A 14088-nucleotide genomic window follows, 5' to 3' on the forward strand; every position below is an offset into this window, starting at 1 on the left:
ACTGAGTGTTACTGAGCAACCACAGGGAATTGTAGTGATGCAGTAGCACAAAGATGCTCAGTAATACACCTGAGATCTTCCTTCTTCTGTCATAAATGTTGCACCTCGTGCTACTGTAGTTGTGTGTTCAAATCCAGATCCTTTATACAATATTTGAATCCTAGAAGTGTGCATTTCTTTCTTTGCTAATGATTTTATGCTCATTTTTAACTGCTATCGCATATTTAATAGCCACAACCATACTCTTGCCACCTCTGACTCACGTAGGTCTCTCAGAGTCACTGGTCTTAATGTAACATTCTTCATCCTCCTCCTGCCCCTCCTGGGTGTCTAACTCACACTGGAAACCTCTGAGGCACATCTCTTGAGGGACAGGCCCCAGGAGGACCAGACACTGGGGGTTTCCTTCACCCAGGAAGAGAAAAACTGCATCCATGATGCACTCACTGCATGCTGCTGGTCTCTGGACTGAATCCTCAGCCACCAGGGCTGGGTCTTTATGGTTCTGCAAGTTCCGTTCCCTCCAAACACGCAACAGAAATAGCTAACATTTATTGGGAACTTACGTGCCACATGCTTTACATCCAGGATCTCATTTCATCCCCTCGACAAGTCTTTGAGGTACGTACTACTATCCCTGTTTTATAGCTGAAGGAAATGAGGCTCGGAGAAGTTAAGTAATCCAATCGAAATCACACAGCTAGCAAACAATCTAACTCCAAGTGCTCTTCATTATCACAGTTAGACGTACAGAAGCTAAAGAGCCCTGTCTGCAGTTATAAAGCTAATGAGTGGCTGGGCTGGGATTTAAATCTCAATCTTACCCATGACCGAGCCTTTGTTCTTCACCCTACACGACAGGGAAGAGGCACGAAGCATGGATATTTAAGCATGTATATTTAATTTGTGCTATGAGAACAGCATAAAATCAGATGATCAAGAGATGGAACTAGCCTTCAAATGTAAATTGGATGTGAGGTGTGCAAGAGCAGTCTCCTTTCAGCGGACTGGCTGGTGGGAGTCCCCAAATAATACAAAGAACAAGATTTTGGAGAGTACAGTGGGCTTGACCAGTGATCAGCAGCATGCTCATGTTGTGAGGCGTGGGTACTAGAAGAGGCCAATCAGTAACTGTGAAAAGGGGATTATTCCATTGAACTGGCTGATAAGAAGTCGCAGCTAGACCTGAACCTCTGGGTTGGGGGCGGGGGGGGGCAGTCCTTGCTCCTTGGAGAGGTAGTCTGACTTCCTGATGTCGGATGGCTTCTGTGGCCTCTGCCTGGCATCAGGGTTCCAGGAAACAGGTCGGAGGCCTTCCCCGCCAGGACTGCCAGGGCTCCCTCACTCATAGATGAGCCATGAGGTCAACCGTTTTTGTGACTCACCTCGTGAAAATGAGGCGGCAGTGTCAGGCCTTACTGTTTCTCTGTAAGCATTTAAATTGATTTTTCCAGCTGGTTAAGTGCTCCCCCTTTGTTTTTATACAGAGGCTTAGGATGTGGCTGGATATCAGCTCCAAAGATATTACCAGGTAAAACAACCCCCCACCCTACCCCCCATGTGAGACCCGTGCTCTGTGACTAATGAAACTGGCTCATTGACACCGTGGTCAGGTAGTACCAACCTGAGACAGCCCCACTGGTGACAGCCTAGGAAAGCCACCACCAAGGGCTGAGGGATGGCCCTAACTAGAGACAGGGACAGCTCCATCCAGCAATACCCCATTAAGTGATGACCCCACAAATTCAAAAGGTCACATATCTCTCCTGGCTCCCATAAGCCATATGATGCCTCCCCATGGGTCAGAGACCTCAGGAGCTCCAAAAATTCTACAGGTAGAGAATCTCCAGGGAAGGAAAGGAGGTCCTGGCTGCTGTGTCCCTTGGAGTTTCTTCTCTGTTCAAAGTTGCTTGCTATTCTGCCATACTGGGTCCCCCCACACATACACACCTGCAGAGCTACTTCCAATTCACACAACCTTCCGGGCACAGGCACACTGTCTTGGTTTGGGTCACCCTGAAAGCAGAGTCCTCGGCAAGAATTTAATGGAAGTGGTCTACTCAGGAGGTGGCTTGAAGACACAGACGTGCAGGTAGGAAGAGTGAACCAGGGGAATAGGAAATGCCAAGACAAGGGCATGCTTCCTTGCATAGGGGGCTCAATTGTCCTGGAACCTCTGAGAAGTGTACAGATGCCTCCCAGAAATAGCCACTTGACAGATGATAGCTGAACTAGTCTTCCATTGTTTGCCTCCCTCACTGGTTGAAAATTGTTTCTGGGGAAGTTGACTCCCCTGTGCTTCAAGGCAGCGTCTGCAAGCTCTGATCAAGCTCCTACCGCATGGAGGAGAAACCTGAATCAAAATTCAGAAACTGGCCCTGCTTGAGGTAGGACATTGAGCGTGAGTCTGAGCTCATGTAGGACTGTCCCCTGGGGCTGGGACTAAAATCAGATGTGGTCCAGGGGCTTGTGGTGCAGACACCACAGGCTACACGTGCTCACTGCAACCTTCCTAAACAATTTTATGAACCCTGAGAGAGGGTAACAAGGAAATAAACTCAAACGGAGCAAGAAATGTGAACCAGCGTACCTCACCCAAACTGAAGGATATAATGTTGCATACTTCCACCCAAAAGGTATTGGAGAAAAATGTACTGGCTTCTAAATCCTACAAGTTGGGTTCAAATCCTGGCCCTGTCACTATGTAAGTTATTAACCTTAGGTATGCCACCTGGCTGATCTTAGGCTCAGTTTTCTCAAGTATGTAATAAGGTTAAAAATACTTACTTTGTAAAGCAGTGGTGTGCAGGGCCCTTGGAACATAGTAAGCGCTTTCTCAGCATATGGTACCTCTTATTAAAGGACTGGGACATTTTTCCTCAGCTCCAGACTCTGAGCTGTCGCTGAGGGAAGGGAGCCATTTACCTTCTCTAGACAAGAGCTGCCTGACATCCTGACACTTTGAAAGCCAAGACTAGATAGTCATATGGCCCCTGGTGTCCTCACCCTCAGACCCTTAACAGAGCCTCTTCTTGTCCTAAATACTTGGTCTAAACCATTTAGGAAGTACAAGAGAAGCAGGTCTGAGTAAGATTGGTAAAATCCAGGTATTCTTTAAAAAATGGAATAACGTGAGAAAGATCCATCCTTGAAGAAACATCTTGATTTTTCCCTTGACCAATGAAGACAAAAATGCAAGCTTTCTTCTACAAAATTTCCCATTTCGTAGTCTGGGTTTCCATACGTTTAGGCAAAGCAATACCTTTAGGTGGACATTACAGTAAGCAAACTCAGATCCCAGAAGCGAGTGTTCCTATGTGTCAAATCCAACCATTTCTGTTCCTCAGTTGTGCTAACAAGTGGTATGATGTCTATAAAAGATATTTTAAACTTATTTATTGCCCTTATTTCAATTGCTCCCAAACTTTCATTCCTGCTATTCCTCAAATTTCCAACTTCAAATGATCTAAAATTTGTCTTATTTTATCTGAGTTAAAAGGATCATGCGCTTTAGTTCAAAAACTTCCTTCCCCTGATATTCTCTGCCTTGGGAATCTAGGACTGGATAGGAACCCCCAAATCACACCCCATCACCCATACTATAGTTCTACAGAACTTCTCCAGAAGAAGTTGGGGAAAAGCTAGGAGTAGAGGGATCAGAGTTCTGTTGGAGGCTCTGCAATGAACAGGCTGTGTGGCCTCGGGAAGGTCCCTCACCTCTCTGGGCCCCAGTTTCCTGTTCTTTAAGGTGAGGGGCTGAGACCAGAGGTGCTCTGAGAATCAGTGGTTGTGATCCTTAGGGGCTTAGGCAGAGGTCCCTGGATAGCTGGGATTTTCTGAACCCCGCCATGGCGTCCCTGGCCTGGCTAGGAGCTCCCGCAGGGCAGGATCACATTGCCCCAGATTCCAGGACTGGCTGCAGCACAGACCCAGGATCGGGTGACAGATCCATCCAGCCTGGACCGGCTCAACCTCTCAGCTACAGTCGCAGCCATGGGGGCTGGAAAACCAGAGCTAATGCAAGCCAGCTGGAGGCTAGGACAAGATTGATGAAGGACAGGGAGAGGATTTGGCCAGGGGGCTGGGCTGGGGGGTAGAGCATAATTAGTCCTGCCTGCTTCCCAGGGGCCCCCAAGCTTACTAAACCTCATTAATTGGGAACCCCCAGTGGGGAATTCCTGCTCATGACCCAGAGAAGGAAGGGCCAGTTAGGAGTTAATTAGTAGTGAAAGTGCCAATCGGGGAGTGTTCAAACTATTAAATGACTGAGCACCTGTTTACCTACAAACAACTGATATGTCAATTATCTCGCCATCAAAGCAGGTCCCCTAAGATAGCGATTACCAACCTCGGGTGATCCTCAAGGTCACCTAGGAACCTTGTTAAGCATCAGTTCCCAATGCAGTGATCCTGATTGATTGGTCAGGGGTGAGAACTGCTGCCCTAAACAGTCTACTAGCACAGGATCTCATGGCCCAACCTCAGTGGCTACATGTATCAGCAAGCAAGAAATCTACACCCAACATCTACTACCACCATTACTCTTTCTGTAATTTATTTAGCATTTACTGTGCACCAAGAATAATGCTTGGCTTTTAATCTTCATAACAGCTATTTTTGGTAGGTGTTATTGTCCCTTATCTACAGAAGATGAGGTAATTGAATTCAAAGGGGAAAAAATCTTACTAGAATAATAGTAGGTAGCAGAGATTATATTTGATCCCCGATATTCTGACTCCAGAGCTCAAATGTTCACCGCAACTTTTTTAATGATCCTGGAAACCTCTCCTCTCCTTTCATTGATTAAGACAATACCTTGGGCTTTTAGGGATAGTCATAGTTCTATGCAAGATATTGCCCATTATACACATGGGAAAACCAAGTCCCCAGAAGAAGGCATTAACTGATTCAGAGTCCAGGTTTATGGCTTCCATGCCTGGGATATTTTCCATTAGCCAGTTACAGACTGGAGGGAGGGAGAGGGGCCTCCAGTGCTAAATGTCAACATGGTTGTCCTGGCATTCAAGAGCCAAAGCGATTTAGTTACAAGCACTGGGCTCTAATCACAGCCACACCACCGACCCCAAGTGTGATCTGGGCAAGGCACTGAACTTCTGTGGGTCTCAGTTTCCCCATCTGCCAAATGGGAAAGCAGCAATTTGATTTGCCTCTGCTTTAGAAGGAACAAGTGAATGGACAAGTGAGAGAAGAAAGTGCTGTAATGATGTAAGGTATTGCTCCAATTGCTCCAACTGATGTGGGGCAGCCTTGACTTTAGAGAGCCTCATGCACAACTGTGTGGCTACTTCAGGCTTGATAAGATGGTCCTTTAGGCCCCAGGCCTCAGAGCTAGTCTTCCCCACCCTGGGTTACAGGAAGATAAAGAAAAACACTTCCTAGTTTTCTCTAGGAAACTGGCAAGGTGGTTGACCAGATGGCTCCCGGGCTTTCCTGTGTGACTCCCATATTTGATTTTATTGGTTGGTCAAGGTTTGCAGCCCTACCCCTCAGACCAAGGGTGGCTTTCCCCAGAGCAAACCTCACCTAAGGGCCACATCCAGATGCTTGCCTTGTTCCCTTCCGGCCTTGGTGGAGGCATGAGCCTCCCCCACCTCCTGTTCACTCCTCGCTCCTCGGCCGCCAGCCCAGCAGCTGTTGCCTCAGATCAGTGTGGACCATCTAATCCTCTCTCCAGAGCCCTGGCCCCCTCCTCAGGCAGTAAATTAAGGAGGATGTAAGAACAGAGGGCACCAGCGTCAGCAGAGCGGCATCCAAAACATCCTCCCCCACCCTGCGCCTGAGTCATAGGGCCCTGAATTGGCCCCCTTTCTGCCTGGGGAGAGGGAAGAGGAGGCAGGGAGAACCAGGCCTGAGGGAAGAAGGAAGTAAGAATCTAGAGGAGGGGACACCAGCATCATGCAGCGCATGGAGCCTAGGCATCAGCTTCTTTATCATGTCCTGACCCCTTTATCCCATCCCTTTCACATGCCACACCCACTCTGACCAACGTGTGTCCATCCCTAAGAAGGGCAGAGAGTAGTTAGCTGACAAGACCTCAAGGGAACACCTCACTCCAGGACACAGCCCAAGTCGCTGTGTCGAGGGGCTATCCGACATCTTTGGCAGCTGTCCTACCCCAAGAGCATAATCTACAGGATTGACCTTAAAAATTCTATTACTCTCTGACTTAAAAACACAATCCAGTACTCCCTACGCAGATAATGTCTGGAAGTCTACACCAAGAGCTTCCAAATCTAACACCAATCTACCAACAAACTGAAAATGGAAAAAAGAAAAAAAGGGAGAATGATGGACAAATAAAAGTGGTATGGCATCTACTGTATGATGTAGAAAGAAGAGCAATGTAGGGGTGCTGCCCTGCTTTTCAGAGATGGCCCCTGGGAGGAGCGGCTGGTGAATAATGCAGTGGCTTCTGACACAGTGATCAGAGTAGAGTGATAAACTTGAGATTTTAAGTCAGCGAAGTCAACACTACCTTTTAGACTTCCCTGGGACATAGTAGGATGAGACTTATCCCTCAGAAACAGGATGGAAATGGTTCATGTGCATGAGGAAAATGGGTCTGTTCAGAGGGAAGACAAACAATCCTATATGTCAAAAACATCCATGTTTGTATTTCAGTCTTGCTTTAAGTACCATTATATGCAGATGACTATCAACTTTCTTTCTTTCTTTTTTTTTTTTTTTTACTTTGAAAAGCTAAACTGGGTTATTTATTTATTTATTTATTTATTTTTTATTTGACTTTCAACTTTCTATCTTCAGCCAATATCTTGCAAATAAACTCCAAATTCTTAAATCTATCAGTCTGCTTGATGTCATCACTTGGATATCCAACTGAGTCCTCAAATGTAACCTATCCAAACCTGAATTCCCGATCTCCCACAAACTTGCTCTACATACAGCCTGTCCCACCTAAGCTTATGGCAACTCCATCATTCACATGGCTCAGGGCAAAACTGCGACACTGTCTTTGAGTCTTCTCTTTGTTTGCCCTCTCCACTCCCATATCCAATCTGTCATGAGATCCCAGGGGCTCTACTTTCAAATACTATATCAAAAAGCTGACTACTACTTAGTCCCTCCACTGTTAGCACTGGGAACCCAACTACAGTTGTCTTCCACCTGATTCCTGCCAAAGCTTTTGTATGAGTCCCCTTGCCTCTACCCTTTGCCTCATTGCACCTCCCCACCTCATCTGTTCTCAGCCTGGCCACTAGAGGAATCCTTTGAAAAATGCAAGTTAGGGGGTGCCTGGTTGGTTCAGTTGGTTAGGCTTCCGACTCTTGATTTCAGCTCAGGTCTGATCTCAGGGTCATGGGATTGAGCCCCATGATGGTCTCTGTGCTCAGCGTGGAATCTGCTTGAATTTCTCTCTCCCTCTCCTTCTGCACCTCCCCTTGCTTACACGTGCATTCTCTCTAAAATAAATAAATAAAATCTTTTTTAAAAAAATGCAAGTTAAGTCTCATTACTCTTCTGCTCAACTCTTCAAGGCTCCCATTTAATTCAGACTAAAAGCCAAAGCCCTGGCAATGCCCACAAGGCTTTAAGTGATCTTGTTCCATCAACCCTTGACCCTCATCTCCTGCTACTCTTTCCTTTGCTCTGCTCCAGGTACACTGACCATTTGCTGTTTCTTGAATCTGATGGATGTGCTTCTGCTTAGAACTTTTGTTGTAATTGTTCCTTCTGCTTGGAGTGTTCTCCTGCTAGATATCTGCCATCGTCATCCCACATCACCTTCAAGTCTTTGCTTCGATCTCATCTTTTCAGCAAGATCTGCCCTGGTCATTGGACTGCAATCGAAGCTTCTGTCCTCCAGCATCCTGACCACCTTTACTCAAATCTTTTTCATTTTGTATAAGTAACACTAATACTCTTGGGGTACATAATTCACTTTCTTATTGTCTTTATGCTTGTTGGCCATCTCTCCCACCCAAAAGGTAATTGGTATTTTGTTCATTACTATAACCCAAATGCCTGGAATGGACTATGGCCTACACATAAGTGAATAAATGAGTACAGGTGGTAAAGGAGAAAGAAATGTCCCTTAAAGCTCTCTGGCTATATTATGGAAGTGAAGGCTAGTCTATTGAAACATGTCTTAATACTGGTCCAGAGATCCATTTAGGCAATGATGGGGTCCCCATTCATCTGGATGTCCTGCTACAAGGGCTTTGTGGCTAAAACTAATGTTGCACACACTGAGGTGCCAAACTTATGGCTGATCCAATCAAAATGGGCCCAAACTGGAAGCAGTTCACTTCTGATATTCTTCAGGTTCACTTCATGCCTGCTACTCTGACCTTGCCTTCATAACTGGGTAACTGTCCTGGTTCTTGATTTAGTCCAATCCCTTAACTTTCGATATCTGTCATCCCACCTATGATGGCCAGTCCTATAAGAGTGCCATTTAGAGACTTCTTTGGCCACTCAACTTAAATGGCTTATTTTGTCACCAACTTTTCCCCCACTTACATTTTGCTACCTGGCATGAGAAATCACCTGTATTAGCTTTCTTATAGTGCGTAACAAATGATCCCAAACTTATGGCTTAAGACAATACCCACTTAACATCAATTGCCATTAGAGAAATGCAAATTAAATCCACAATGAGATACACACTACAATGGTTTTAATTTAAAAAAATTTAAAAACAGATGTAAGAATTGTTGGCATGGATGTGGAGAAATTGAAATCACCATACATTGTAGGGGGAATGTAAATGGGTACATTCACTTTGGGAAATAATCTGGCCATTCCTCAAAAAGTTAAACATGGAGTTACCATGTGACCCAGAAATTCTAATCTTAGGTATTTATGCAAGAGAATTTAAAACATATGTCCAGACAGGGGTGCCTGGGTGGCTCAGTTGGTTAAGCATCTGACTTTTGATTTCAGCTCATGTCATGATCTCAGGGTCATGGGATCGAGCCCTGAGTTGGGTTTCATGCTCAGTGAGGAGCCTGCTTGAGATTCTCTCTCCCTCTCCTTCTGTCCCTCCTCCTACTCAGGTGTGCTCTCTCTCTCTCTCAAATAAATAAATAAAAAATTTAAAAAATGTCCACACAGAAATCTGTTTGCAAATATTCATTGCAACTCTATTCATAATAGCCAAAAAAGTAGAAACAATTCAAATGTCCATTGATTGATGGACAGATACAGATAATGTGTCAGATCCATAGAATGGGATATTATTTAGCCATAAAAAGGAACCCAAGTATGAATATATATTATAATTTTAATGAACTTTGAAAACATGCTAAGGCCTGACATAAAAGGCCACAAGCTGTATGATCCCATTTATATGAAATGTCCGGAATACGCAAACCCATACATACAAAAAGTAGGTTAATGATTGCCAGGGTCAGAAAGAAGTGGGGGATGGGGAGTGACTACTTACCGAATATAGGTGTGGGGGAGTGGTTGATCAAAATGTCCTGGAATTAGAATATGATGGCTCCACAGCCTTGTGAATATAGCAAAAAAAAAAAAAAAAAAAAAAAACAAAAAACATTGAATTCCACAGTTTAAAATACTCACTAATCAGTTCACTGTTCTATAGATCAGGAGTCTGTGTAGGCTTGGCTGGGTTCTAATCTCAAGGTTTTCTAAGACCAAAATCAAGCTGTCAATAGGAGGGTGGCATGGGACATTCTAAGAATCTGCTTCTCAAATCAACAATTTGTTGGCAGGATCTAGTTCTTGTGATTATAGGGCTGAGGTCCCTGTTCCTTGCTGGCTATCTCTCAACACCTTAAAGCTACTTGCATTTCTTCTCATACAATCCTCTGTCTTTAAGCTAGCAAATCAACTCGGTACATTGAGTCCTTCCTAAGCTTCAATCTCTCTGACTTCTTTTTCTACCACCATCATGAAAGAGTTCTTTGCTGGGATTACATTAGACCCCCTCAGATAATCACTTCTCTTTAGGGTCAACTGTCCCATATAACATAATCAGGGAAGTGGTGTTTTATCACATTTACAGTTTCCATGGATTTAGGTATAGAATCGTGGGAGCCATTCCTAGAAATTTGGCCCCTCCCGCAACTGATAATTATTTTTGGGTGGACTTACTAACAATTTTACCTCCCAGAAGGAGCATCTGTTCCATTCAGATGCTGAGGAATTCCATGAGTTATTACCCTCTTGTCTCCCTGGTTCTTAGCCCAGTCATGGCACACAGTGAATACTTGAGTGTTTGCTTACTGTCCCTACCCTGTGGTAGGTCCCTGTTCAGTTGGGAAGACAGGAAAGTTCCAGGAGCTTTAGCTGTGGGAAGTAAATACAAGTGCTAGGAGGAGCACATGCAGGTTGTAACATAGGGAATGGTTTCTTTGAAACTACTCCTGACCTGTTTAATGAAGAGAGAAATAGCCAAGTCATTTTAGAGCTTGTGATAGTCATAGAGGTTATCTGTGTGAGATAAAGCCCAAGCCTGTCCCCGTTTTTGGAAGGCAAATTTCAAAAAGTGGGAGGGAAGAAAGGCTCCCACAAGGAGATCTATTATTTAGGTAATATATTTTAAAAAATTTTTAATTGAAATAATTCCTATGAAGAAGAAAAGTTGAGGGGTGAAGTAGGGGGAGGGTAGTATCCAAGAACAATATAAAAAAATAGGACCTCTGCAGAGTTTCTTCTGATAACTGCTTTCATTCTTCCAACAAATATCCACTGAGGGCACTGTGCTGGGTGCTATAGCACAGGATGAAACTCAAGGGAAAATGCAGTATGCAGCCTCCAGAACAGCTCCCAATAATCCCTGCCTCCTGGCATAATGTAATCCCATCCCTTTGAATGTGAATATTAGCAGTAATGGGATGCCACTTCCAACATTAGGTTTTTAAAAGATGTGCCTTTGTTTGGGGTACATTCTCTCTCTCTCTCTCTCTCTCTCTCTCTCCCTTAGCTCACTTGCTCTGAGAGAAGCCAGCTGCCATGTTGTGGGTTGCCCCATGGGGAGGCCCACATGGCAAAGAACTAATGTCTCCAGCCAACAGCCAGTGGGGACCTGAGACCTGCCAACAGCCACATAAGTGAGCTGGACCTGGATCCTCCCCTAGTCACACAGCGAGATAACTGCAGCCCCAGCCAAGACCTTGATGACAGCCTATAAGGGACCCTGAGCCAGAGTCATAGCCAAGCTGCTCCTGGATTCCTGACCCAGAGAAATGGTGGGATCATAAAAATTTGTTGTTTTAAGGTGCTAAGTTTTGGGGTAATTTGTTATACAGCCAAAAAAAAAAAAACCTAATACAGGAAGGTTTATAATAGTGATGACAATATTTTATAATAGTTATAATGAAGAACATACCCAAGGGCACTTGGGTGACTCAGTGGTTGAGCTTCTGCCTTTGGCTCAGGTCGTGATCCTGGGATCCTAGGATGGAGTCCCACATCAGGTTCCCTGCAGGAAGCCTGCTTCTCCCTCTGCTTATGTTTTTGCCACTCTCTGTGTTTCTCATGAATAAATAAAGAAAATCTTAGAAAAAAAAAGAATATATCCAAATATACCTAGCACACACACACCTGAGAACAAACCACAGAGAGGGTTTGAGAGGAGGGAGTCAGAATGGGAAGGGACCCATGTGGAGTGAGACTTGGGCAATGCTAAAGGCAGAATATGGGATTTCTTGAGTTTTGTTTAGGACAAGAAGTAGAAAGAACAAAGGCTTCCTGTCTGTCAGGGCTGCGGGTGGCAGAGAACAGAACTCTCCAATTTCATTCTTCATCTACTGTCTCCAGTGAGGAGCAATGAACCTCAGGCTGCTTCACTCATTTCTCAGATGTTGTCAAAGAATGTCATCAGAATCAGGTGTGGTTGCGGCCGACTGGAGAAGATGCTGAAGGAGAGCATCTTCTTCCCAGAGCTCAGAGCTCTGCTTCTTCTCAGGCCCCAAGAAATCCCACACTTCAGGCCCAAGAACATGTGAAGTAAGACTGGTGAAGTGCTATCAGTGGTCCCTGGAGGAGTCTGGGGAGTAGGAGGGGTCAAGTTGTTGTAGGAGGCAGACATTGGCCTTATTTCCAGAAAGAAGGAGGTGGATCCTGAGACTCTGAAGGATCCTGATCTGGGGAGAGGGCCTAGAACAGATTCTGAAGGGATGATGTGTGACTCCAGCTCAGTCCAGAGTTCACTAAACAACTCAGGTCTAGGCTCATGTGCTTTCTTGTTTTGTTCTGTTTTTTTTTGTTGTTGTTGTTTGTTTTTGTTTTTGTTTTGTTTTTAAGATTTTATGAGAGAGACAGAGAGAGAGAGGCAGAGACACAGGCAGAGGGAGAAGCAGGATCCCTGCAGGGAGCCCGACATGGGACTTGATCCTGGGTCTCCAGGATCACGCCCTGAGCTGAAGGTGGCACTAAACTCCTGGGCCACAGGGCTGCCCTGCTTTCTTGGTTTTTAAATAGCAGAGAGGGAGCAATCATCACCAGGAGCCAAGTAATGCCGTAGAAATGGTGTATCTTGATTTCATCTCCTAATTGACAGCCTAATTCCTGTAGAAAGTGGAATAAAAATACTATGAGGATGACTTATAACCGTTTGAACAATTATGGCCAGAAATCATTGATTAAAAGAACATTATCAACTACAGGATGCCCAGGGGCCTCCCAAGCCCCCACCCCGTCCAGCTGGATAATTTTTTAAAAATTTTTATTTATTTATGATAGTCACAGAGAGAGAGAGAGAGAGAGGCAGAGACACAGGCAGAGGGAGAGGCAGGCTCCATGCACCAGAAGCCTGACATGGGACTCGATCCTGGATCTCCAGGATCGCGCCCTGGGCCAAAGGCAGGCGCCAAACCGCTGCGCCACCCAGGGATCCCTCATCCAGCTGGATAATAATATCATCAGTTAACCTGTATCCTGGATTTACATTTTCCTAGGAACTTTCTGCGGATTGTTTGCATTTGATTCTTCAAACAGTCCTATGAGATAGATACTTACCATCCATTCCATTTAACAGATGAAGAGCCTGGGGGGTAGGGAGGCTGACAAAATCACAGTTAGGGTATCACAAAGCCGGACCGGTGTCAGGTCCGCCCAGACTCAATGCCTTGTCTTTTCTATGTGGTCTCATTGGCACAGAGAAGGCCGTTCAATGTTCTCCTACCGGGGGAGAAGCAACTTGGCTCAGTTTGTAGGAGTTTGAAGCAGGCCCTGATGTGGGGCACGCGTACATGCCGCCCTGTATTAGTGCGTGTGCCCGTGTGAGCAGCGTGACTGTGATACTCGTGTGCCTGAGTGCTCTGAGCTAGGAAGTGGTTGGGAAGAGCTGAAGGGAAGGGGGCAGGGCGCTGCAGCCGGGATCATACAGGGGAGCAGCAGGAAGTTGGTCAGTGGGTCAGGCAGCCAGTCACCCGAGCAGGAGGGTGACAGGTGGGCAGGGCTGTCGGGGGTGACGAGCGGGCTCCCACCTGCTGGGGCTGTCCGTCAGCACCATCGCTGGCGGTGCCCGAGGCCAGGACCCCCAGCAGGCTAGTCCCAGAGGCGCGCTCTTCCAGGGAACATCCCAGGGTGCCAGAGACCCCCCACAGGCGGCCGCCAGCTCTGACCCAGACCTAAACACCCGATTCCACCCCGGCCTCTCCTACCCACCCCCACACCAGAGGCTAAAAGGCTTCCCCGCTGCGCAGACCCTGAGAGCTAAGTGATGGGATGAGATGGAGTGGGGACACGTGGCCAGCGGGTGGCCTCCCGCACTCATCTGTCGGCAGCATACAGATGACTGGAGCAACATGGCCTTGCTGATGTCGGGGATAAGGAAAGGCAAAAGGGCTCAGAGGTCATCTAAATCACGCGGCTTGAGTTTTCCGACAAGTAAAACCGAGGTTCAAAGAGGCCGCAGGATGCCCCCCTCCCCAGACCCTAGGACAGCCAGAGGATGGGACTGAAGTCGGGCCCCTCGGGAGGGAGGGAGGCCCCGCGAGCAGCCTGAGCAGGTGGAGGCCGTAAATACGGGAGGTGGGGGGCGGACGGGGACCTCTAGAAACCGGGGAGCGGAGGAGCCGGGCCCTGCGGGGCGGAGAGGGCAGCGCAGGTGAGGGCCGCGGGGTGAGGAGGCAG

Source organism: Canis lupus, chromosome 21 (assembly GCF_011100685.1).
Source record: "Canis lupus familiaris isolate Mischka breed German Shepherd chromosome 21, alternate assembly UU_Cfam_GSD_1.0, whole genome shotgun sequence".
Classification (NCBI taxonomy): Eukaryota; Metazoa; Chordata; class Mammalia; order Carnivora; family Canidae; genus Canis; species Canis lupus.